General features: G+C 36.8%; 1 protein-coding gene across 4 annotated transcripts in view; it reads right to left on the minus strand.

The window, feature by feature from the left end:
* The window catches only part of LOC145248253 (uncharacterized), a 47,158-nt gene extending 21,778 nt beyond the window's left edge, over positions 1 to 25,380 (minus strand). Inside the window, exon 1 of one of the 4 annotated variants that reach the window (XM_080110129.1) lies at positions 25,362 to 25,380. The gene's annotated coding sequence lies outside the window, so the exon portion shown is untranslated. Of the gene's footprint in view, positions 1 to 482; positions 581 to 3,628; positions 3,697 to 25,361 lie in introns of those variants that run through there. The other 3 variants (XM_080110126.1, XM_080110128.1, XM_080110127.1) reach the window with 3 other exon arrangements.
* Positions 25,381 to 26,489: the final 1,109 nt, after the last annotated feature.

The raw sequence follows: 26,489 nt of genomic DNA on the forward strand, positions 1-26,489 counted from the left end.
AAATGATATCACCTCTTAATTAATATGCATTTTCTTCTTTGAGAACTTTCTGTTTTTTCTTCTGATGAGTCTACAGAAGGAAACGTTTAATGTTGACATGCAAAATTTCCCGTGAAGGAAACGGATCTGTAAAATGTACCGAAGATTTTGTAATTTGAAAAAAAATGATTGGTAAGATGAATAAAACCGTGAATCTTGGAGTACACACACACACACACACACACACACACACACACACACACACACACACACACACACATATATATATATATATATATATATATATATATAGAGAGAGAGAGAGAGAGAGAGAAAGAGAGAGAGAGACAGAGATAGACAGAGACAGAGAGAAAGAGAGTGAGAGAGTGAGAGGGACTTTCCCGTCGATTTCAACGTATCAGGTTCCGCCACAACAACTAAGTTGTTCGGAAATCCACACAGACGATTTGCTTATAGTAGTGAATGCTTTGTGTAGCACCAACCACGCGTTTTTCTTTCTTCTCCCGATCACATACCGGCTGTACCGAGCCATTTTTCGTCTTCGACCTTACACGCTCGTCTTCTCCGATGCGCCATGCGGACTTTGATTCTTCCCTATCACGTGATGGTTTATTTGTTCTTTTTCCTGTCACACAATTCCTAATTTGCACATGTGCTTTTTTTTTTTTTTTTTTCGTTTACTGCTTCTAATATCTTCACACGCCAGTTATCTTAGGGCTCCTGCTGATATTTTCTCACGTGCTCATACGCGCTCTGTAACAGTAACACTGATAGTAAACCCAACCCCACTTTCTACGCACTTTAATTGAGCTACGATCTTCAGATGGTACACTTCAATTTCTTAGTTTCTCTCAGTGGAGGAGAAATTCTTCACGACTGAGACAATTTTTATTTTTGTTCCTTTTCTCCACGTTAAAAAAAAAACGACCCCGGTGTCTAACTCTGTCCCGTGGGGAGGCATTGTAAATAGGTACTCTCCTTAACTTACCCTAGTATTGCAAATTGTTTGTTTGTTTGTTTGTTTGTTTGTTTGTTTCATTTAATATTGTCGGTAATTTGAGATGCTGGATATGACGGTGACTAAGGGATAAACACGGACTAAAAACGCGAGTGTGCAAGTTTGGCCCCAGTTCGTTCCACGGACACATTTCATTTTCCCCAGCTAAAACCCAAATATAAAGTTGCGCATGGGTTCGAATAGCTTATATATTAAGTTTCATGTCTGTAGACCACAAACTCACAAATTAGTTTGGTGGGCAATTTTTTTTAATACGCATAGATATGTATAGAAAGAGGTTTGTGTTTACAATAACCTTTTTATGCAAATATTACGCAAGTATAAATCATGTAGAATATCTGCATGAATATAATTACATGTAATAATTAACTGAAGATGATCATCCCATAAGAAAACCGAACAAAGCTAACTGGGAATTAATTAAAATGATGTTTAAAAGAATATGCAAATTAGATAGATCTTTTTCAGATGAATGTAATTCCACGACCCATATATAACAAAGTTGTAGTTTCTTGTTAAATAAATAGACAAAAAGGGTTTTTAATCTGAATATCAATACACCACAAAAATTATAGGTGTATAGATTTTTCGAGTTTGGAAATTATTGTATATTTCGTTTCTGAATATTTTTTTAGGTGACGATTGATAATTAAGAATTATTTGGATTTTTTCAGACTACTGTTCTCATCTTGGGTGTGATTTTCACAACGTTTCGACCGATGGCATTTTTCAGGTGTACCTTAGCGAACTCGGGAATCAGCACGAAATTCCGTATAGCTTTCCAAGTTTGACAGAAAGACTCTCGATTTCAACAAGATACACCTGAAATAGGTTGGATATCACATCGGCCGAAACGTTGTGGGAATAACACTCATGATGACAACACTAGTCCAAATAATCTAAATAATACGAATTACTGTATATTGTTTTATTCCTTTTAGTTATACAAATATTATATTTTCCTTTTTTTTTCTTTTAATTAAGGCTTTCATTTTAAGGAGGCCATGCACGTTGAATTGCTCTTTATCTAATATATAAAATAAACTCGATCTTTATAGTTGCTTGTATTTGTAACTTGAAAATGGTAATTATAGGAAAACCTATCCTGCTTTGACAGAGTTAAAAAACGACTTCGTAATCTAATAGATGATACCCTTTTCTCTTATCTACAACCTCTTTTCCAGAGAAGAGACGTTGCAAGCTTGTCTCTGATCTGTCGTTATTTTCATGGCAAGTGTTCGACTGAGCTCCAATCACATTAAAACACTCGTCTAGCTAAAATCATTTTTAAAAATGTTCCCCACTCTCTATTAGTGCCTAAACATAAACGTGAATTCCATGAACAAAGGTTCTTTCCTTGAACTGCCCGCCTGTGGAACTCTGTTCCGCTGATCTGCTTTAAAGTTGACTAAAATATTGCCTTCTTCAAGTTCAACGTAATTTCCATTATTATTCTTATTAAATCGTCCTCTTAACTAATCTAATTATACCAAATTTCCATTACTAATGACTATTACGCTATTGTCCCAATGACTACCGTACACATATTAACCTTTATCCTCGAGAAGACTCCAGGCCTTGATATGTGGTGACCCCTTTGTTAAAAAAAAAAAAGTAAAAAAATAAGTATAAAATAATAATATAGCGTTCTTAGTTAGGAACAGAAGTTTCTTGGTATTCTTATACTGTTTCCGCTAATATTAGATGAACCAATCTACTACCTTTTCATATATTTTAAACATTTTTTTTCTTCAAAATTATGTCTAATATTAATCGTTAAATGTATCCTGATGGTTTGCCAGGGAGAGTAACTTGCTAAGTCCTGAGCACGGCAAGTAGCTCCCCGGGTGTTAACCACAATAAAACCATAGGCACATCCACTTTAGATCAAGGAGTTATTATGTCGTCTGCTACGTATGCTGGTGGGTATTCTTTTCGAGTTCTTGGCATCATTACTACAGTACTGCCGTACTGGAATTTGACGCTTGTATGAAATAAGCGAACAATACATCTTTTTTTAATATTGAAGGCGCATTTCAAGAACTCGAGAGTTGACTAGCTGGGATCGACTTGCCGACTTTGGGGTTCTGAGTTCAACGCAAACTTTTTACCCTTGGGTTGTTTTTTCTCTTTATTTTTGTGTCCCTCCCCCCCCCCCATCTTTTTCTTTATTTCTTTAATCAAAAGAAAAGTTAATAACTTATCAATGACTCATTTTGAAGAAAAACCGAACCCATAATAATGTCTCGTGCACCATGGGGGTCCATATGGACTCCTGTTGAGAACCATTGGTTTAAAACAGATATCGAGATAGTCAAAAAGGTAACCTTACTTATTATTACTATTAAATGTAATAATTAACATTACTATTACATTATTATTACTATTACATGTAATAGTTTACAACTAAGACATATTTTTAAATCTCTGCAAAAACTACATTTTTTTTTTGTTTCTCTTATACAGCGATAAGAAAATAAGTTATGAAATAACGGTAGAATCGCAACTGAGTTCATTTTTTTTTTTTTTTTTTTTAAGTTAAGTTGGTTTGGTTTTCTTTAGTTAGATGGAACTCAATTGCGAAACTGCCTAAATAATTGTTTAACTTACGTAAGTCTTTTCACAACGAAGTTTTACTTTAAAATAAATCTTTCTGCGAATATGATACGTCAGAAATGACGTCACAACACAAAAATGACAATAATGTAATTCTGACCTGTAATGATGTTTCAATAAACTACTTATTAATGCGCCTTTGGGATATTTTAACAATTTTGCCAAAATTATAATTCCTCTAATTTTTACACCTCCGCTTTTATTACTGTGGCGGGGGTGGGTGGTACTCAAATCGTCCAGTGTATCATTATTTATGTACGACAAATTAAAGCACAGCAAATTAAGTCACGACAAATTAACGCACGGCAAATTAAGGCACGACAAAGTAAGGCACGACAAAGTAAGGTACGACAAATTAAGGCACGACAAATTAAAGCACGACAAATTAAGGTACAACACATTTAGGCACAGAAAATTAAGTCACAACAAATTAAGGCATGACTAAGTAAGGCAGGACAAAGTAAGGCATGACAAAGTAAGGCACGGTAAATTAAGGCATGATAAATTAAGGAACGGCAAATTAAGGCACTTCAATTTATGGAACGACAAATTAAGGCAAGACAAATTAAGGCATGACAAAGTAAGGCACAGCAAATTAAGGCATGACAAGTTATGGTGCGGCAAATTAAGGCACAGCATAAATAAAACCACATGCAGTCCATCTAAATTAAAATCAGTTGCTTCTTGTTGTTCTTAACATAAGAATCCCATGTTGCTTGAATAGCGTGCCTAAATATCATATGAATGGAGAATCAGTAGGAGTAGTTGTCGTGCTTTGTCGTACATCTTTATGCCTTAATTTGTCGTACATAATTAGTAACACCCTATCACGCCCATCATCACCCTCTCCCCAAATAAAAATGGAATGAATGAAACGTGTTATGTTGATGTGACAATAATAAAAGGGAAGAAGAAGAAGAAGAAGAAGAAGAAGAAGAAGAAGAAGAAGAAGCAGTTGATATTTGTTTCAGTGAAATACGAGTAAATATATGTCTGTGAAGAAAAAAAGTTCATGATTCTCCAGTAGCGTTTAATGTTATTTGTTTTTCGGACGGAATAAACATTTTACATTAAATAAAAACACTAAAAACTTATCTAGTTAGGTAGAAAAGCAACTTATGTTGCTTTTGATAACATTTATTTGTTATATATTTGTTTTTGACAACCTTTTTTGTACTCTGTTCCGTCTGCCTGCTTCCCCCCGGACTACAACTTGGATGTCTTCAAGTCCAATGTTAACAAATTCCTAATGAACCGCCCCCTTAAGTAAACACTTCATCAAATCTCCACACTAACGTAATGTACTTGCAATAACCCTTATCCCTGAGTGGCTTCCGGGCCTTGATAAGTGGTGATCACTGTGTAAAAAAAAAACAAAAAAAACACCTTTGTGGATTTTAATACAAACCCAACAATTCTAACGTATGACATCCTAAACATGAGAACCTAACCTTAATGAAAAAAAAAAAAAATAGTAATAGTTGCAATATTGGTACGAGTAAAAAAATACAAAACAATATGATTATAGTCAGCTAAAGTCTTCCCATATTTTCTGCGTGACTGTAACCGAAACCGGTAATGAGTCAAAATAGTCCCTTCGCTTGTTTTGTTATCCAGTATTTGTATTTTGATGCGATTTATTAAAATAAAATATAAGAAAATGACATTATTAAAAAGTATACAAATAAAAATAACAAAATCATACAGTTGAATATAAAATTAGTTTTTATTTGCACTTGTAAGAAACATTATAAAAAAAATAAGAGTTTTTTATTTGAAATTTTATAATGAATATACGTTTATGAAATTATAAAAAAATAACTATATGTTTATAAAATTATGAAAATATAAGTATTTTATTTGAAATTTTATAATGAATATATGCTTATGAAATTATACAAAAATAAATATATTTTTATAAAATTATAAAAATATAAGTATTTTATTTGAAATTTTATAATTAATATATGTTTATAAACTTATGAAAAATAACTGGATCTATAAAATTATAAAAATATAAGAATTTTATTTGAAATTTTTTAATTAATGTATGTTTATAAAATTATAGAAATAAAAATAATGGTCTTTACCGACAAAGCAAGAGATATTGTGAAAAAAAGAGGGTTCTGTTGGAATTTTTCTGTACCAACAATTATGTATCCCCATGTATACATTTGTTATATTTTCATTCTGGTTCACATATTTTATTTTCTGTATTTTATACTTTATTGAATTTTATTACATGCGAAACTGCCATTGATCGTGAATAAAAAGGCAATGCTAGCTCCTTTGGAATGGCGTTACGGAATTCCGCGCGAAAATTTTTCTTTTCAAATCCTGCCAACCAGGAGTGGACGTGTGCTTCATTTCCTGCCGTGCGTGAGGATTCCTGAGATTTTCATTCGGGAAGACCAAGAAGAAAATAAAGGACGCGACGAGGCACTTCCTTACAATTTTAATATACGCGGGGCGTGTTTTTTGAAGGAAAGAAATCTGGAGTAAAATGAAAGCTTTTAAACTAACAGTAAAAAAAGGGGGGGGTGAATAACTGTAAAGTACCAACTTGGGAGTACATTCCATTGGATTTATTACATTTATTGTGTTCATTATTTTGAAGGGACTCATTCTTAATTTTCATACTAATGGTAGTCGTTCGTTGAAGCGACGTTGAACCAATTTGTGTTTTTGTTTTGTTTTTTGTTTTTTATTTATTTATTTTATTTTTTATTTTTTATTTATTTATTTATTTTTATTTTTTGTACTATTTTTGTTCTCGAATGCCTGGACTTACCAACACAACAAACGCCCTCGCTGTTTGTGCCTGGTATAGGCATGCGCGACAACAAAACTTGGGTTTTTATAAGCGGAAGTCTCGAGATTGTCAGGAATCTACAGGCGCATGCGCAAGAGAAGGGATTGAGATAGTGGTATAAAGGCAGGTCGAGTGAGAAGGTTGTTGTTGTTGTTGTCATTGGACGTTACAGTGACTCATGCGTTAGCAGGTGATTAAGAGGCGGTTTATTTTTGTGTGTCAAGTCGCGCACCTCGGTGAAGGTCATATAAATCGTTCACCTCGGTGAAGGTGAAGGTGAAGGTCATAAGCTATTTCGGCTATTTCATTTTGTCTCTTTTCCTGGACAACTATGGCTGGGGCAAAGTTTGATTTAAAACTGATACCCGAATTCGACGGATCCACTTCTGTTGTCGACTGGGTCGAAAGGGTTGAGCTGACCTGCAACCTCTGTGAAGTAAAGGGGGTGCATACCGTGATTCCCCTAAGATTGGCTGGAGGCACCTTAAGTGTAAATCAGCAACTGAGTGCTGTGGAGAAGGCTGATATTACCTGTATAAAAAATGCTTTATACAAGGCATTTGCCATGGATCCCTGTACGGCCTACGAAACATTTGCCTCTAGGAAACTCATGCCAGGAGAAACCGTGGACGTCTTCTTCGCGGAGCTGAAGAAACTTGCAGTTCTATTTGGCAATAGAGTGTCAGAGCAAACACTGGCGTATGCGTTTGTGGCCGGCCTTCCCACCCATGTTAAGCAACTGTTGAGGGCTTTCACCAGCATATCTGTAACGCCCATGGAACATTTGTTAGAACACGCTCGAGCCATTATCAGAGATGATGAGGACCTGAGGGAACCGGTTGTAATGATGGCACAGGCAGCCAAGACTAATGCTGAAAAGAGTCCCAGTTTGGGACCCACGACCAATGGGAGATGTTTCTGCTGTGGCCAGTGAGGCAATATCGCAAGAAATTGTATTAACAAGGGGCGGGGGCGCCCGCGCTGTTTCCAATGTGGTAGCTATGGACATTTATCCCAAAATTGTGCGGGAAATGCATCAGGGGGAAGGACGTCAGCGCCGCCCTGTTCCCTGGACAAGATTTAATTGAGGTGCAACTGACAATAAATGTGTACGTGGACCAAGTGCTTTGTTCAGCTCTTCTCGACTCCGGGTGCTCACACACCATCATGAGTGCCAAATTGTGTCGAAACTGGACAAAGCAGAACATCAAAGTAACCACAATAGGTGGCAATACGAAAGCTTGCTGTGGAGCCGGAACTGTCAAAGTCCACACAGACTCTGGTGTGGCTGCAAACATTAATGTGCTGGTGATGCGAGGGGATTTGCTGGGATTCGATGTACTATTGGGATATGATGCTATTAAGGCACTGGGGGGAGTGGTTATCGGAAGAGATGGGACTGTGCGGTTTTTGGAAACCCCAGTGTGTGCTGCAGTTCACATTGATCGGCCTGATTTAAAGGTGGACTACGACCCTCACCAAAAAGCATGGACTGCATCGTGGAAGTGGACAGAAGGAAGCGCGCCAACCGAACTCAAGAATAGCATTGCAGAGTACTCGATACCCGACGAGGCCCGTAATGATTACGAGAAGGAACTTGAGGCATGGATCCAGGATGGATGGCTGATCCCCTACCCCAACTAGCTGGGACCACCCAAGGGTCTGATTCCCTTAATGGCTGTAGTCCAGCATAACAAATCAAAAGTTCGTCCAGTGCTGGACTATCGTGAACTCAATAGATACATTGAGACGTACACTGCCGATGCTGACGTGTGCGCCAGCAAGCTGAGAGAATGGCGCCAGAAGGGCTCCAATGTGTCTATAGTAGACTTGCGGAAGGCTTATTTGCAGGTGCGAGTGGATGAGACATTGTGGCCATTCCAGACAGTGTGGTTCCGGGGTCAGAGATACTGCCTTACTCGGCTTGGCTTTGGGCTGAATGTGGCACCGCAAATCATGAAGACCATCGTAAATGCAGTGTTGTCCCAGGAAAAGACTACTGAGGACGCAACATCGGCCTATATTAATGATGTGTATGTCAATGAAGACGTACAATCTGCGTTGCACGTCAGAGAAAAGTTAGCTCAATTCGGGTTGGAGTGCAAGGATCCCGAACGTCTGAGGGATGGAGCACGGGTATTAGGATTGGACGTTTGCGGGAAAGACGATACCTTACGATGGAGACGTGGCAGTGAGATTCCAACCGTCCCTGATGTTATTACGCGGCGGACTATTTTTTCCTTGTGTGGGAAACTTATTGGTCACTTACCAGCGTGTGGCTGGCTCCGAGCAGCTGTGGGCGTCATCAAACGCAGGGCAAGTTTAGTAACTACAGGTTGGGATAATGTATCTGATGATGCTCTTCTAACTCTGATGACGACAGAAACACTAGAGAGAGTTAACAAGGAGGATCCTGCCCGTGGAGAATGGTGTGTCGATGGGGACACTGTGAATGTGTGGGTTGACGCTAGTTCTTTGGCATTGGGAGTGTTATTGGAGCAACGTGGAAATGTAATTGAAGACGCATGCTGGCTGCGACCCGTGAATGATGCTCAACACATCAACCTGGCAGAATTGGATGCTGTTGTGAAGGGTTTAAATCTGGCACTGCAATGGCAGTCGAAGAAGTTACACTTGTACACGGATTCTCTCTGCGTTTACCACTGGGTGTCCGACACTCTCTCGGGACGAACAAGAGTCCGTACTAAGGCAGCCAGTGAGATGTTAATCCGGCGGAGGCTAAACACCCTGAAGAGTCTGGTATCAGAATATGACCTGTCGGTGAGTGTAACGCTCATGGCATCACACTGTAATCGTGCAGACCAACTAACCCGTGTGCCTCACAAATGGTATGAAGCTGTGAAGACAGGCGTAAAGTTCACTGCTCGATCTTGTGCAGTTGGCGCGATTAGCTCATGCCAAATACAAAGAATCCATATGCAGAGTGGACATCCAGGTATCAAAAGAACTTTGTATTTTGCGAGGCGTGTAGACCCGGCAGTGACAAGGGCGGATGTCAGGCAGATCATCAGGCACTGTGAGGCATGCCAGTCTATCGATCCTGCACCTGAGCAATGGAAGAAGGGGCGATTGGAAGTTGAGCATGTGTGACAACGATTAGCGATGGATATTACCCATTACAGTGGTAAGCCCTTTCTAACCCTTATCGACTGTGGACCCACTCGTTTTGCGGTGTGGCGGCAAATGACCAGGCAGGACTCAGCGAATGTTGTCCGCCAACTGTCATCTATCTTTTCTGAGCGAGGTGCGCCGGAAGAGATATTGACGAACAACGATGCTGCTTTTTGTAGCCACCAAGTTCGGCAGTTGTTGAATGAGTGGGGTGTCCGACTACGACTGCGATGTGCCCATGTGCCATCAGGGAATGGCATTGCTGAGAGGAGCCATCGCAGCATCAAGAGAATTGCTGCTAGAAAACAATGCACCATTACGGAGGCCACGTATTGGTATAACGTCACACCAAAGGATGGGAAGACACTAACAACAGCAGCGGCCAATGCCATACACAAATACCGTGTTAGGATAAAGGGCATTGACACTGTCCAACCAATCGACGAGGAGAGTCATAACAAATACAAGGTAGGGGATCCAGTTTGGGTTAGACCCCCTGGAAACCGGTGCACCACCAAGTTCAAGCGAGGACGAATATCTGGAGTGGTCAGCCAGCAGTCGGTCCTTGTTGATGGAACCCCACGCCATGTGCGCGATCTTCGCCCGGCTAGTGAAGTACATCCCATAACTACAGAGAGCGACGAATCATCAGATGATGAGCTGCTGATGAGTGAGGTCACCGAGCAAGAGAGTGGTAGTTTTAGTTCGTCTGATCAGGCAGGATCAGAACCAGAACCAGAACCTCACACAGAACCAGAACCAGGGTGAAGGTCATATAAATCGTTCACCTCGGTGAAGGTGAAGGTCATATAATTTGCAACCCATTTTGTGAATAAAATCTTTTCTTCATTTTAAAGAAAACCTCTTTCGATGTTATTCCTGTACCCGCCCATCCCATTTTTAATCTTTTTATTTTTATGCGGGTTATTCGTTTCTCGTCGAATTTATCTAAAAAACGGATAAACTTCCGATAATAAAGAGCTTTGCAGACAAAACAAGATATTCATTAAAAAAAAAAAAAAAAAAGAAGAATAGAGTCCCTGCCGACAAAGCTAGAGATTTCGATAGAAAATCGTGGAAAGAGAATTTTACGAGTTCATCTCTTCGGCGAAAGCAAGTTACATGAATGGTACTCGCCTAACGAAGAAATCGCCATTATTTCTTTCATTCCCACGAAGTATCTGCAATGGAACATTTGAACGTTTCCACGATTGACCTACTCGATGTTCAAACCTTAATAAAATAGCAAGAGAACAAAGAAAGGAAAACTCTCTTCCTACGTAATTTTAATCTCCATTTTTTTTTCCATTCAAAGCAAACAAAGAATAAAATACAAACAAACAAAAATACTAAACACCGTTAAATTTGCGAATAAGCAGACAGGCATACACTTTGTATGTTTAATCCTTTTCTTCCTACTTCTGCTTTCCTCTTCTCCCAGACGTATGCACGTAATGTAACGCGCATTTTTGTTTTGTTTTGTTTTTTCAAATCGTTTTGTTTTAAACTTTTATGTTTACTGCTTGAAACCCGATTAATAATAATATTCCTTTGCTTGAAATAAATCACCATTTAAGTTTTGAAATTTTATATATATATATATATGTTAGAAATGCATCATTCCCTAACGTTGTTGTTCTCTCTAACCGACCACCACAACACCAAACACAGCTGGTTTTCAATACACGACACCAGACACAGCTTACTTTCAATACACTGCACCAGACACGACTACCAGGCAAACCAACCAGCTTGCTTTCGAATGGATAACAGAAAGAAATTTGTGTGCTTGTCAAGCGTAACTTCTAAATCTCCATGACTTTTCCTTTTCTTTGCTTCTTCTCCCCTTCCTTCCAATCTTTAAGCCTATATATGCATTATATTGCATGACGTCACGCCCACATCACTGCTTAAAATGCTAACTCGGCACGTGAGTCGTCATTTAATGGCAAAGCCAAACTATATTACAATTGAATTCCTGGCAAAAGTGCATGATGTGATTCAACCACCTAGGGTGGTTGAATGTTATTTAAATAATGGTTATAATAGAGCTAAGTTGGGGCTTTTATAATGTGAACAATCCCAAGCAATTCTCGATTGCCTTGCTGACCCCATTTGTTTGGTCAATGATACAAACCAAAACAAGGAAAAATAACTTCAGCTGATTGGATTTGAGATTGATAATAATATTTTAATACTAATATTGTTTTGCTAATAGAACCATGTATTTCAGGAGAATGGTAGTGAAACATTGTTTATGCTACACCAAAGCAAGTACACAACTCTGTGTTCATCCTCCCAGAGTCTTCTTGGATGTGAGAATCAATAGAAAAGTACCCCGAGGCATGATTATGTATGATTAGTACTGGACCAATCAGAAGAGAGGAGGATACGACAAAACGATCATCAATTGGCTAGAATTGACTTGAGAGCGTCAGATCCAACCATCACACCAGACAGTCTTAAATAAACACCTAAAAAGAGAAATCAGTTAAGGAGAATAACTCTTATTATTTGCAGTTCTCAACACAGTTTGCACACAATATATAAAAGGTCTGTCCGAAAAACTTTTTAAAATATGCAGTCCATATGACATTAGAATAGTATTTAAGAGTGATTTGACTCTCAAAAAACACCTAGTACGAGTCAAGCCTCTGACCGAAAGTTTCATGACAAAAAACTGTATATGAGATTTCATACAAATGCGGAAAACTATACAAAGGTGAGATCAATCGTCCCATAAGGTAAGGCTAGAAGAACACCATAAAGCTGTGATATGGGGCGAGGTTGAAAAGTCAAGACTTGCTGACCAAATATGGAAAGAAACGTATACACAAGCAATTGTAAACAGATTTCAGAGTAAAATGGCAAGTCTTGACAGAAGAGAGCATGAATTGGGCCCCTGACCGTTGGGCCATATGCCGACATTGTATCACCTAATTATCTTTTCTCTTTCTAGCAAGCTGCAAAACCCTCAGTTGAGTACACCTATCATTTTATGGTCCTTAGACGAAAATAGATTCATTGCCAAGAAGATCTCCCAGCTATCAAAACCAATTCATAACATCCACGCTTATCACTGACAGAAGTCCCTCCTTACCTTCATATAAGTGAGCTGATGGCGACAACATTAAAAAAGAAAGAACTAACTGTTTGTGACTGTTGATTGTGCAACCACTATCAGAGATTTGCGATACATCAAAACGGTATTTCTTCGAATAGACTATTGTTGTAACGATTTCTAACACCTGTACGTATATTCACACCTTTTGTATTATAATAGACTTTGTAATTAGATAGTTTACCTCTTAATGTATCCTGTAGTTGTGGAAAATTATCAATGTCTTTACTGATGTTTTTTCTTAATTGCTGTACGGAGCAATGTGCCTTCAGTTGCAGTCCGAGTCATGGTACACAGGATTAATCTAATCACAATGTGGGCGTGTGCCATTTTCTGGGACTCAAGAAGATCAATTACACCATTCGCGGATTCTTCAGGAAAATAAATGGAGAAACCAGAAGCGACCAACCAACCTTGACCTTGTGTAGACGATCAAGGCCAAGTTATCATGTTGTGAGAGTGGGTGTTGAACTTTCTTGGCCATTCCGTGATTGGAACTGCTTAAAACTGAACTCATATACTTAAGGTTTCCCTTGGGTTATAATTGAAAATGGTGTTGATTATTCATAAAAAAATAAATTCTGAAGCATAAAACAATGCTCATTTTAATGGTACTACTCCAGGCTTCATAACTCTTCAACTTCATAAGTTAAAAAATAGGAGCCTTTACTTTCAGATCCTCAAATGACAAAGTGCACTCCAGACGCTCGTGCACAATTATTGTTCATCGCTGGCAAAAATACATTGAGAATGGTGGTGACTATGTAGAAAAATATTCTTGAGCAAAAAATTTAGCTCGTTTTAATGGTACCTCTCCAGTTTTCGTAGCTCTTTTTGAGTTGAGAAATAAAAAACTTTTTTACATTAGTATTTATATATTGCTACACATTCATGTGTGATACTATGAAGGTGATCCATGAGTTACTAAGTGCCAAGAGGGGAACAATAGATAGGAAGTGTCATACCAATGTACAATGAAATAGGAAATAGCAAACAATGAATCTGTAGGTATTTTTAGATCGAACCTTTTAGATTTGACAATGACAATGGAAGCCTACAGAACAGATTACAAGAGAAGGGCAGTTTCTGGGTGACTGGGGGCGACTTCAGATACCGGCACAGAGAAGACAGTTGACAACTAGATGCCATTTGCAGCGGATGGGAGCTGATAGCGACAACAGTTGGACAGTTTTTAGAGTTTACTGCAAAACAGAAATAGAGATGACTTGCGACTAACAGACGAACTAACATCGATAAAACAGGGAGAAGACACACACACACACACTTACAAGTCCAAATGTCAAGTATATGTGAAACATTGACGTTGTTTTCCTTTCTTGTTCCACAACTTATTTTTCATCTACTTTGTGACTCATGTACATTCCATTGGCAGCAGCCAGTGTGAACCAAAAGATGATGACACGCCCAACGAGAACAATGAAGAGATGGAGGTAGTAAACAACGGCACACACAACTATGGGGTTGGCTTGCACATGCTGTCACACATGAGCGTGTTTCGATCAGCCAGTTACAAGTAATTAGAAACTTTTTCAGGTGATATTGCTTCTATAAAAGTGAAGTTCATAATGAAAAGTTTACAGGAGTTTCCAGTATAAATTAATCAGCATGGAGAGTAAACGATGCATTATCGGCTAATTTGTCGTTCAGTCCTCATTTAGAATGAGTGAGTTTTCTGACAAAGGGAAAAGAAACAGCTGTATTCTAGGTCAGCAGTATTTTTGTGTGAGCAGTCGCCTGAGATGTCAGAAATTTCTGTTTCTATTTCTCTCCTTGCAGCCATGTCACTAATAAGGGTGTTGGAGGTAATGTTTTAACTGGGCTGACGTTATTCGCCTGATAGTCAGGGACCTGAACCTTGGAATAACCACTAAAGAGGCTGTCCTGTCAGCAGGTGCAAAGTACTGGAGCTGTTGTATTCCCATTTGGTGAATGGATTCCAGACCATGCAGTAGTTTCTGGTGAGGCTTCTTGATGCGATATTTGTGGCTAATTGTTACGGCTTTATCTGGGCTACAAAAAAATATTTCTTCGTTTCTTTTTTCCCTTACTTTCTGTTGATCTGTTCAACAAATCCCAAAACTCCACCATGAAAAGAAAAACATACACAATTAAACCCAGAACTCCAACTACTAACATAGACCCCCACTACCATGTCTTTTTTTCCTAAACCAGTGGTCTACGTTCCAACCTTCAAGAGGTTGAAACACAATTACAGGAGTCTGAACTAGAACTATTATTCCTAAGCAAAACTGGCCTTGGACCGACTATTTCCTTAGATGAGTTTGTAATTAAAGGATACTTTAACTTAACATCAAAATCTGACCCCCAAGATCGCCATTGGCATGAAATATGTGCCTACATTAAAGATAGCTTTACATGTGGTAGGGACCTCTCCAGAGAAGATCCTAAATTACTCTATATGTCCTTTCTGGTTGCACTTGCTCATGCTACTGCATTTATATTTGCCCTCTATCGCCCACCCCCCACAACAGTGGAGTTACTACATTTAAGGGCATATCTGAGAAAATTTACCACATCCTGTCTGCTCATGTTTCAGCTAACATTCACGACTGTGAAGACTTTCAATGTTCACAATGTGGAATGGTTAGCCCACTCAAACAAGACAGGTGATGAGAGGAAATTCTCTCATGCTTTCTCCATTGCTTATGACCTAACTCAGATTATCCATGAACCCACCCATTTGCCTGACACTGACAGTCAGTATACAAGTCTCCTAGACTTTTTTCTCACAACTTGCCCTGAGCTATGTTCATCTTGCGTTCTGTCTCCACTGGGATCTTCTGACCACTCTGTTATATCAGTTAAGATAAAAATGAAATGTAATAAGTCCTAAGACGTACCTCTCTATAGTAGAGTATATCGATTCTCTATGACTAACTGGGATAGCTTCTGTACATTTATATCAGATCTACCTCTACATTCCATGTTTAAAAAGAATGTGTCCTCTATAGTATCAGGCCTTACAGAACCTAAGGTTAATTGTAAGTATAGACCACTTCATACCCTTCAAAATATTCCAGCAAAACCCTAACAGCCAACCATGGTTATCTCCAGAAAGTGTTGTTGCCACTGTGCACGGCAATGACCTTTTCCATTGCTTCCAATGTAATATATGTACTGAGACTACAGCAACCATTGTAAATGAGTAATAAAGAATGTGAGAGTTGTATAATCAGTCCATTAAGTCCAAAGTAGCTGAGCAGGGGTTTGGTTCCCACCAGTTTTGGCAAATAAGAGTAGTGGTAGATGGACAAAAATGCCTGCAATATAAATGCTGGAGTTCCTCAGGGGTCAATCCTGGGCTCAACTCTCTTCCTGATCTACATCAATGATCTCCCTAAACACATACTTAAATCATTCGTTGACATCTATGCTGATGACACAACCATCTATGGCAACACATCAAAGGCTGTAAATGACAAAGTTCTCTCTGATTCTCTCTCCTCTGATCTCGAGCGTGTGGTTCAGTAGGGGAAGATGTGGCTGGTTACCTTTAATGCATCCAAAACCAAACTCCTATCCTTACATCATCAACGCTTTGATCCCCATCTGGCATCAATTGTGATGGATAGCTCTCATCTGGGTGAGGCCCCATGTTTTGACAAGCTCCTGAGTTTGACCTTTACTCCTGATCTGAAATGGAACACATACATCAAGTCTGTTGCCAAGGTCGCTGGAAAGATGGTGGGATCCTTCTACCGCTCCAGAAGATATCTCACTACTGATGCAATTCTCTATCTCTATAAAAGCCAAGTACGTCCAAGGATGGAATACTGTTGCCATATCTGGGCAGGAGCTGCTAAAAACAGCCTATCCTGCCTTGACAGAGTACAAAATAGACTTCGTGGCTTAGTGGGGGATGCCCTTTTCTCTACCCTGCAACCTCTCTCCCACAGAAGAGACGTTGCGAGCCTATCCTTGTTTTATCGTTATTTCCATGGCAGGTGCTCGTCTGAACTCCAATCCCTGGTCCCCCCTCGCCAATCTTTCATGAAAACCACCTGTCTAGCTGAATCCACTGTGAAAAATTTCCCCCACTCTATATCTGTGCCTAAATCAAAACGCGGATTCCATGAACAAAGCTTCTTTCTTAGAACTGCACGCCTGTGGAACTCTGTTCCCTCTGCCTGCTTCCCTCCGACTACAACTTGGATGTCTTCAAGTCCAATGTTAACAAATTCCTAATGAACCACCCCCTTAATTAAACACTTCATCAAATCTCCACACTAACGTAATGTACTTGCAATAAACCTTATCCCTGAGTGGCTTCCGGGCCTTGATAAGTGGTGATCACTGTGTAAAAAAAAAAAAAAAAAATAGTAAACAGGTTCCTGAAAACAAGTGTGTGCTCTATCCCAACCATACTTAATGGACCTGAGGTAATCTTGTCAGCACTAGACAAAGCCAAACTCTTTGCCAAGAACTTTGCAGCTAATTCCACCCCATGTGATCAAGGCTGCCAACACCCCATATTTCCTACTGTATCTGCGTGGGTCATGTGAGGACATCTTTTCCTCTTAAAATTACAATTTCTTATGCAAAATAACATAATTAACTGAACATAATAATTAATAAACATAATGAAAATATTTATTTATATAATTAAATATTATTATCAAATAATAATACTTGAAATATTATATAATAGCATGAAATATAAAATATAATACAAAAATAAATATTAATAATATATAAATTAAAGTAATATACAAGATAACATAAAATGATATTACTTTAATATTAGACAATGAAAATATCCTTTTAAACGTTTCTAGAGACTTTTAAAATATAACTGGAAAAATTCTTCTTTTTTCGTTGGTTCCAGAAGGTTCCTGGAACATTCTCCAGCGATTACTACAAATAGAAGACTATGCGTTTGTAAAAAACAGTTATTTATACACCAAATGAAAGGGACGCAAACTTGAGGTGATCTTTCTGCTAAGATCATTAAACTCCAGGCACTAAAGCGAATTGAAAGAAACTTTGCTTCTAAAAAAACATATTGAACGTCAAGCCTAATAAATCATTTTTCAAACAAACCACAATGGACAACATATTGTTATTTTCCTGAATTTTGATATTTACCAAAGTAAATATATCTGTGAAAGTTATTTAAGTATTTTTGATTTATGGTAATTGCTAGAACTAAAACATTTATTATCTCCCTTAGATCATTTTGTTTACTGTAAAATAGTTTTCGTTACTTTTACAATAAATTTATTTTCTTTTTTAACTCCATTTTCTGTTTTCTTTCCACCCTTTTTTATTAATAATAAATATGTTGCTGTGAATATCTCTAGACACACAAAAACGTAACAATGTGCTAAATAGCAAAATCTGTGATTTTCTGTAAACATTATTTTGATAAAAAAAATATTTCCTCTGATATGAGCCATTTATTGAAAATCTATTGAATTGAAAACTGATTCTATTTATTAAAAATTGGTTAAGAAAAAAAAAAAAATTTTGTATTCCTTGTTGAACAATAAGTTGTTCATAAATTTTTAATTTATTGGATTTAATTCCAAGTCGTCAGGCTCTATCCTGTATATCGAGCTTCTTTATTTGATAGGGATTTCCTTATAAATATTGATACTAATATTTATATGGATTTTAATTTTACAATATTATACAAGCTGTAATCTGAAAGTATTTAAAAATTTCAATTAATTATACACACACACACACACACACACACACACATACATATAACTACTTAATTTACTCACATAAAATAATTATACGAAAGTATAAATTTATGTATAAACTTTAAGTATTTACTTCAAAAGTGCTCAATACGTAGGTAGAGCTAGTTAGTAAGTTATAAAATATATATGGCAATTAAGCTACACTGAATATTCCGCGTTTCATCCACTCTAGGACTCTTCAGGCTTAGAGTGGATGAAACACGGAATATTCAGTGTAGCTTAATCGCCATATATATTTTATAACTTACTATATCTATCTATCTATCTCTCTCTCTCTCTCTCTCTCTCTATATATATATATATATATATATATATATATATATATATATATATATATATATATATAATTAATTAATTAATTAATTAAAATTTTTTAATCTTTTTATGTCAGGCCCTTTAAGAAACTCGTTTCTTATCATTGAGCACATACAATTAAAAAGAAAAATATATATATATATATATATATATATATATATATATATATACATATATATGTAGTAAATTATAAAAATATATATGGCAATTAAGCTACACAGAATATTCCACGTTTCATTCTCGTGAGAATTCGTCAGGTATATGTTGACCAACTTTATTTCAACTGAACGTTCTCAACGATAAGAAAATTGTTTCTTATCGTTGAGCACTTTCAGTTGAAATAAAGTTGGTCAATTTATCTCTTATGCGCAGATCATGATATAATGATTAGAACACTACATTTCCTAACCTACTAAAAAAAACGTCATATCACCAAATACATCGTATCAAACTTAGACCTATAGCCACGTCTAGAGAGTGAACATTTCGAGAGCTATTCCAATTGTTATTAATCCTCCCACTGAAAAACCATGCATGTGCTTACATGCTGGCAAACATAATGCAGTGAGGTCCGAAAGGAGTGTGATTAATTACTAGGATTATCAGTATATATGAGTGCACAAACAAAATGGTGTTTTCTATGTTATGATCGAGCACCGAGTCAATCTTTAACAGCATTTCCAAAAGCATTACCGATGTATAAGTCGATCCCCAAAAAATAATCTTAAAATCATTTCCCAGAAATTCGATTTATGCACAAGTATACATTATAGTTGCTTCATTTTAATTATTCCTTATCCATCTGATGATTGTTCAAATAGTAACGACTTGGAATAGATATATTGAGAGCATTGCCAAGGCTGCTGCAAGGAAGGTTGGCTCCCTCTACCGTGCTAGAAAACTACTTACGCCTGACAGTATCCTATACCTCTATAAGGCCACCATTCGCCCATGTATGGAGTACTGTTGTCACATCTGGGCTAGTGCATCTGCTGCTTGTCTCTCGCTCCTGGACAGGGTTCAAAAGAGAGTTGCCAACCTGATAGGTCCTGAACTGTCATCTAGGCTTCAGCCTCTGTCCCATCGACGAGATGTTGCATCCCTCTGCCTGTTCTACAAATACTTTAATGGTGAATGCTCTGACGAACTGCAAACACTTGTACCTCCCCGACGTAACTACCCCCGACAAACCCGACAAGCTACTAAGTCTCATCCCTTTACAGTAGAGATCCCTAGGTGCAAGAAAGCCTTTTACTTCAATAGTTTCTTCCCCAGAACTGCGGGTCTTTGGAACTCCCTTCCGGGATTCTGCTTTCCCAACTGCACTGATATGCAGAAGTTCAAGTGTAATGTTAACAAACATCTTTCTACTCATCTCCCTTCATAATAACCCTGCTAATTAAGTTTCTGATAGTAGCCCCCTGCTTCAAAGTGGCACTGTGCCTTGTTTGGAATGAAAATTGAATAAAAAAAAAAAAAATTGAAAAAAGGCTGGTTTTGATTCTAGCTGATGGCACCTAAGTAATTTTTTAATTTTTTAACTATACATCTGATGCAATATGGTATAATAATGAATATGAAATCTGCATAGATGAAAATACGAAATCTGCATTAATACACATTTAAGTGTATTTTATGACAGGGAAATGCTGGGTGCCCAGTTGTTAAAGCAATATTATTCAATTCAATTAAAGAATTCAACATTTCAAAAATATAAAAATATCCAATTAACAAAAACCTGAAAACTTAAAAAAATAAATAAATAAATAAATAAATAAAATAAAAACACAGCATCTATTATATCTATAAAAGTGAACGTGTCTGTCTGTCTGTCTGTCTGTGTGTCTGTCTCTGTGTACATTTCCCTACGCAATAACTCTGTCAATTTTTAGTCTATAGACTCGAAATTTGAAATACCGGGTACTGAGATTTGGGAAAATCGATGTGACGGGTATCAGCCAGAAATTTGGCTGTTAAGGGGTCAAATTTCAACGATTTGACCTTTAAGAACTCTACCAAACTCCTCCGACAATTTTGGGTCTAGACACTTGAAATTTTAGATTTAGGTTTCTTGAACATGGATCTAACTTAATAAAGTGATTTGAGCCCGAAACAATAAATTTTAAGGGGTCATAATAGGGGTCAAAGTTTTAAAAGATTAACCTTTTTTTTTTTTTTTTTTGCTTTTTTTGCACAGCATACACCTCCAAACACCCGAGCAACGCCGGGCACCCCTGCTAGTAAACTATAAAAGTTTGATTGCATTACCCTAAATATCTAGTCTACAATATTTATTAATTCTTAACCAGGCTGTGTATTATTTATTTTCAGTCTTAGTATTATTTTGAAAATTATATATTTATTTGTACTATACGATTTATAATTAGAAGTATCAATATTCTTAGATGTCTTACTGTCTATTATCAAGAAAACCATTATTATTTTTTTTAATTTAAATATCACACGTTTATTTTAAGATATTTTTATAGTCTTATTCATAATGAATAAAAGCATAAAGCTGCTTGTTAAAGAGTTTTAAGTATATCTACCAGATTCATTGGAATCTGACGGTATATCTTTACTTGTAGATGTCTGGTTGCGATGACCACTGTCGGATTTCACTGCGGCTTGCTTGATCAGTGTCAATAAGTAGGCTTTCTTGTGTGTGTTGCGTATTTGCTCAGTTGATAGAGTGCTCGACTCACATGTAAAAGGCGCGGGTTTTGAATCCTGAGTTCGAATGTGTCTAACTGATGAGCCCAAATGAGGGAAAGGTAATGACCTGAATTGTGTAGCGGGCTATGTGACATTTTCCCTTAAGGTCACACATTAAGGGGACCATCTATCGTCCAGAGCCTATTTTTGTCACTTTTTTACAGATATAAAATGCTTTAATCATAGTCATTTGTTTTCCTAGCTTTGCCTATGAATTATAAAATATCTGATATTTTCCCCAAATCTCTGGTCTTGATGTAAGGGAGACTAAAACTTGCTGCTATGATTTCAAATGATCTGAAAAAACAGGAAGGGGAGACTTGATTCCAAATATTTCTCATATGTTATATCTCCTCTCTTTGTTTTTCATACAGAAAGTAAATTTCGCAGTGTATAAGGATTATTTGATACTGGAGATATTCATAATCGTACCCTATTTCCAAAAGAGGGAAGATATAACGTATGAGAAATACCAAAGGGTTTGGATATATATATATATATATATATATATATATATATATATATATATATATATATATATATAAAACTGAACGTCTGTGTGTGGTGTGTGTGTCTGGTCCCGAATAGGCTCCTATATGGTTGACTATTATAGAAAACTGATCACATATAATGATAGATGTATCGAAACACAGGAATGGTTATGTTTGATCTGGCATAATGATGATTCATTAAAATTGTGGGGTCTACGTTCGCACCTGGTCCACAAAGTATGGAAATAAAAAATTTAAAAATTAAAAAAAAAAAACGTTTACAAGTGTTTTTGATATAGATGTACCTAATAATACTTTGATAAGTATGTTTTAACTTAAATAGGGATGGTATAATAAAATTGTGGGGTCTGCATTCGCGCCTGGCCTCCATAGAATGGAAATAGGCACAAACTTTAATAAAGACTTTTCATATCTATCTGTGTAAGTATACTTTGATAATTATGTTTCAGTTTGAAGAAATATGGTATAATAAAATTATGGGGTGTTCGTTCGCGCCTGACCTCCATAGAACGGAAATATGTCACAAAGTTTAACAAGGTTTTTTAATATAGATCCACAGTATATTGTGATAAGTGTTTCAGTGTAAACAGGTATGGTATAATAAATTATGGGGTTTATCTATTTTATTTTTACTTTCATCATATTTTGCATTGATTTTGATACCCCCAAATCCGAAGCTATCTCTTTACAACCCTTCCTTTACATAACCTATCATACTTTCATAAATCAGAGTCCATTTTCTGTAGGCTGTTTCTGAACCCAGTCAACGACGGGTACTTTTGCTAGTATATATATATATATATATATATATATATATATATATATATATATATATATATATATATATAAAAGTGTTTTTTAACATGTTTCATTAACTACTTGTTCTTATATATATATATATATATATATATATATATATATAGTAATTTGTAAAATGTATATGGCAATTAAACTACACTGAATATTCGGCGTTTCATCCACTCTAGGATTCTTCAATACTTAAAGTTTACGCATAAATCTATACTTTTGTATATTAATTTTATGTGAGTAAATAAAGTAGTTATATATCTATATATATAAAAGGCAAAATGTCTATATATATAAAAGGCAAAATGTGTGTGACCATTTCGTGTATGTCTTCAAAAGGCTTTTCTCGCACACACTCCCGGGGTCGTTACTATCGCTTAAAACTGTGTATATAGGTTCTAGATAATAATATGTAGGATTTGGGAATGCATGTAGCTTATAGATTTATTTACGCCGACTTTTACAAAATTATTTCTATTTTGGCTTCTCGCGTGTTGATTGGGCTTTTTAGTATAAATAAACCGAAACTAAACTCAAACGGACGTTCTCGGCATTGCGCCGGGAAAAACGTCCAGCGTGACTCTATTTGACCTTCTTAATTAGGTCAAATGGAAGCAGCAGAGTTAACTTTTATTGCGCACGCCTGTTTTTATAGTTAAATAAATAATTTCAAACCTGTTTAACGTTGTCTGTCACCGTGGCTCAATGGTTAATGTAGCACTTTTTTTTTTTCACACATTAATTTCCAACTCAAGGGTACGGGTTCGATTCTCATACTCACCTACCAAAACATTTTTTTTAATTATTTAACACCCCCCACCCCGAGTTTTGATTTACCTCAAGACACCTGGGCATCGCTGGGTACCCCCCGCTAGTATATATATAATTCCAAGTTAATATTTTCCTGAGGTAAAGCAACCAATCCAGTTTAATACAAGAGTGCTCAATACTGAAGTAGGGCAAGATATAGTTTTTATTTGTTTTATATAAGCATTAATATGCCACTACAAATTCATGAGCATGTGTCGGTCAGCCTGTAACTAGAGACCTCTTCAGGCAATATTACTTATACAAAAGTTTAGTCTGTAATGTAAAGAGGTCTCTAGTTACTTGTAACTAGCTGACCGAAACATGCTGTTGCAGCTGTTCTTTTGAGACAAACGCCATGTAGTTTTCATCGGCATACTGGAATTTCATCAGGGGTGTGACTGAAGTTTTGATTTTTGACCTCAGGCAAGAGAGACTTAAAGCTTGGCAGTTTCTCCTATAGATAGTGTCGAGTCCTGGTTGTTCTTGACCATGTGTGTGATGGCTGCTACAAACAGGATGAAGAATGTCATATAGATAACAAAACAGGATAATGTTAACAAATTCTTAAACTGTCCATTTAAATATAATCGAATTCTTCTTACTTTAAACCATCGTTACCAATCTTTTATGGTTTACTTTTGGCTGCCTCATAACTTTTACTTCCCTTATTTTATCCTTTAGTGATATTTCTGAAAAAGGGGGGAAAGTAGCTGTTTTTTGGGGGTCAGAATCTATTAATCTCACATTTATAGTTTGCTGATTTTTTACCTAGAAGTATTATTTTTTTTATTTAGCTTATGCATCAAATGGCTTCATGCCTTATCTGGAGTGATTTTCATAAAAAATAATCATCACTGTTCTCCTAATAAACTCATTAATCCTTATCCCTGAGTCGCCTTTGGAGTTTGGTGCCATGATGCGTTATTGCATGAAAAAGATATCGTAGCTACACTTAAGCTATGGAAAAATCCCCTGCTAGGGAGTCACCATCTTTGGTAATTACCAGTTCGGAGGGTTAGGGTTAGGGTTTTGCTTTGGTGTCTTTATAATGGGAGAAAGACATGTTACACAAAAAGAACAAAACAAAACAAATAAAGAGTTAAGAGGCATACATTCACACAAGAGATATTTAATATGTGTTTAGGAATAGAGGATTACAGCAATAGAAGGCATAGAATGTTCGTAAATATTAAGAGCAAGGGAAAGCTTTAGTTGAGATATAGAAAAGTTCCAATGTTGACAGTTTTATTGTCATAAGTCGAATGGGTCTAAAATATTGTATCCAAACTTCTCTCCTCAATTATATTAAATTATATTTTCTTAAAAGTTATTAAAGAGAGTGTTCATTGCTTTTTATATTATTAGAAAGAAATTAAAAGAATATTTAAATGTTCTGTGTGTGTTCATTAAGTTGTGATGGATTTTAGTAATCTTTTTAGTGCCAACAGGCCCCCCCCCCAATGGGACACTGTTGCACATGTACTGTCAGTTCTGGATTCAAGTATGGAAGAGAGTAAAAAGAGAGCAAAATATATTGGAATTGGAGTGTGAGTCATCTGATATCAAGTTGCAAGGTTCTTTTGGGAGATGGCTATTTCACAGTGAGACATGATGGAGTATTTTAGTACCTCCACTGGACCATCTGTAAAAAACATCCAGTGTAGCAACAAATCATGGGAATATTAACCTGAAAGAACAGTGTGAAATGACATATATCATACATTACGACCATGTAGTCCCTACAGCCACCTACCTTGAAAATGCTGCTGTGAAGTTATATGGAATAAGTCAGAGAGAGTTGCAACCTTGGTTGAAGTGAGTGCCCCTAATGATGGTGGCCTGAACAGAGCTGAAAGGGAGAAATAGACCAAATATCAAGGTCTCATGTATGATATGAAAAGAAACTGGAATCTTAGGGAGATATCAATCATATCAATTATTATAGGTGCCACAGGGCTTATGGAGAAGAACCTAAAGTCCTACCTAACCAATATTCCTAGTGAACCAAGTGCAAAAGAGATCCAGACAATTGCACTTAAGGGAATAACGAGGATACTAAAAAGAGCTCTCGGCTGGTTTCAATAAAAAGATGCCCCATACCCAATGTAACAATCTTCAAAAGAAGAACTGACGTATGATTGGAAAGTAAGCTGTGTGCCTTTGCCAATCAACTTTGAGCTTCTAAATGAAAAATATTTAACTATTAAACCCACGAAACATCTTTGCTGTTGCTGCCACAAAGCTATCACAGAAAGACTCAGGGAGAGTTAAACATAGTTATAGGATAAGCTGATTTACCCATTTTAGGAATAATGACTTACCCAGAGACATTAGATATAGTTACATCTAAACATCATGATGACCAATTCATGGCAGTTACAGCCCCAGAACCATGATGTATACTTCTGTAACATTCTTTTGTTAATACACCTTTTGTTTTATTATACCACTGTGTTTGTTTTAATTATTACTGTTCTGTAAGGCCACAACAGATTGACAAAAATTTGACCACCACTTCATGGCCAGCACAAACGTGATTTATAAATTAGCTGTGTTCAATAAACGCTGCTAAGAAGAATATTAGTTCATTGACACTTTGTCACTAATTTACATTTTCTGAATTTCTGAGATCAGAATTAATTATTCATATTATTTTTATTCTTTGGACTACTGTTCTCATCTTGAGTGTTATTTCCACAGCATTTTGTTTGAATAAGGTGGGGGGGGGGTTTACATCAACCGAAACGTTGTGAAAATAACAATCGAGGTGAGAACAGGGGTGGGGTTTAGTTCTCTCCCACTGCAAGAACTTAGACACCAGGGTTGGAAAGTGGGATTGAGAAGCCAGCGCCCCAGAGGAGGGGCACTTTGACCTGGAAAA

The sequence above is a fragment of the Euprymna scolopes genome, chromosome 26 (genome assembly GCF_053919585.1).
Source record: "Euprymna scolopes isolate OS-2025 chromosome 26, ASM5391958v1, whole genome shotgun sequence".
Classification (NCBI taxonomy): domain Eukaryota; kingdom Metazoa; phylum Mollusca; class Cephalopoda; order Sepiida; family Sepiolidae; genus Euprymna; species Euprymna scolopes.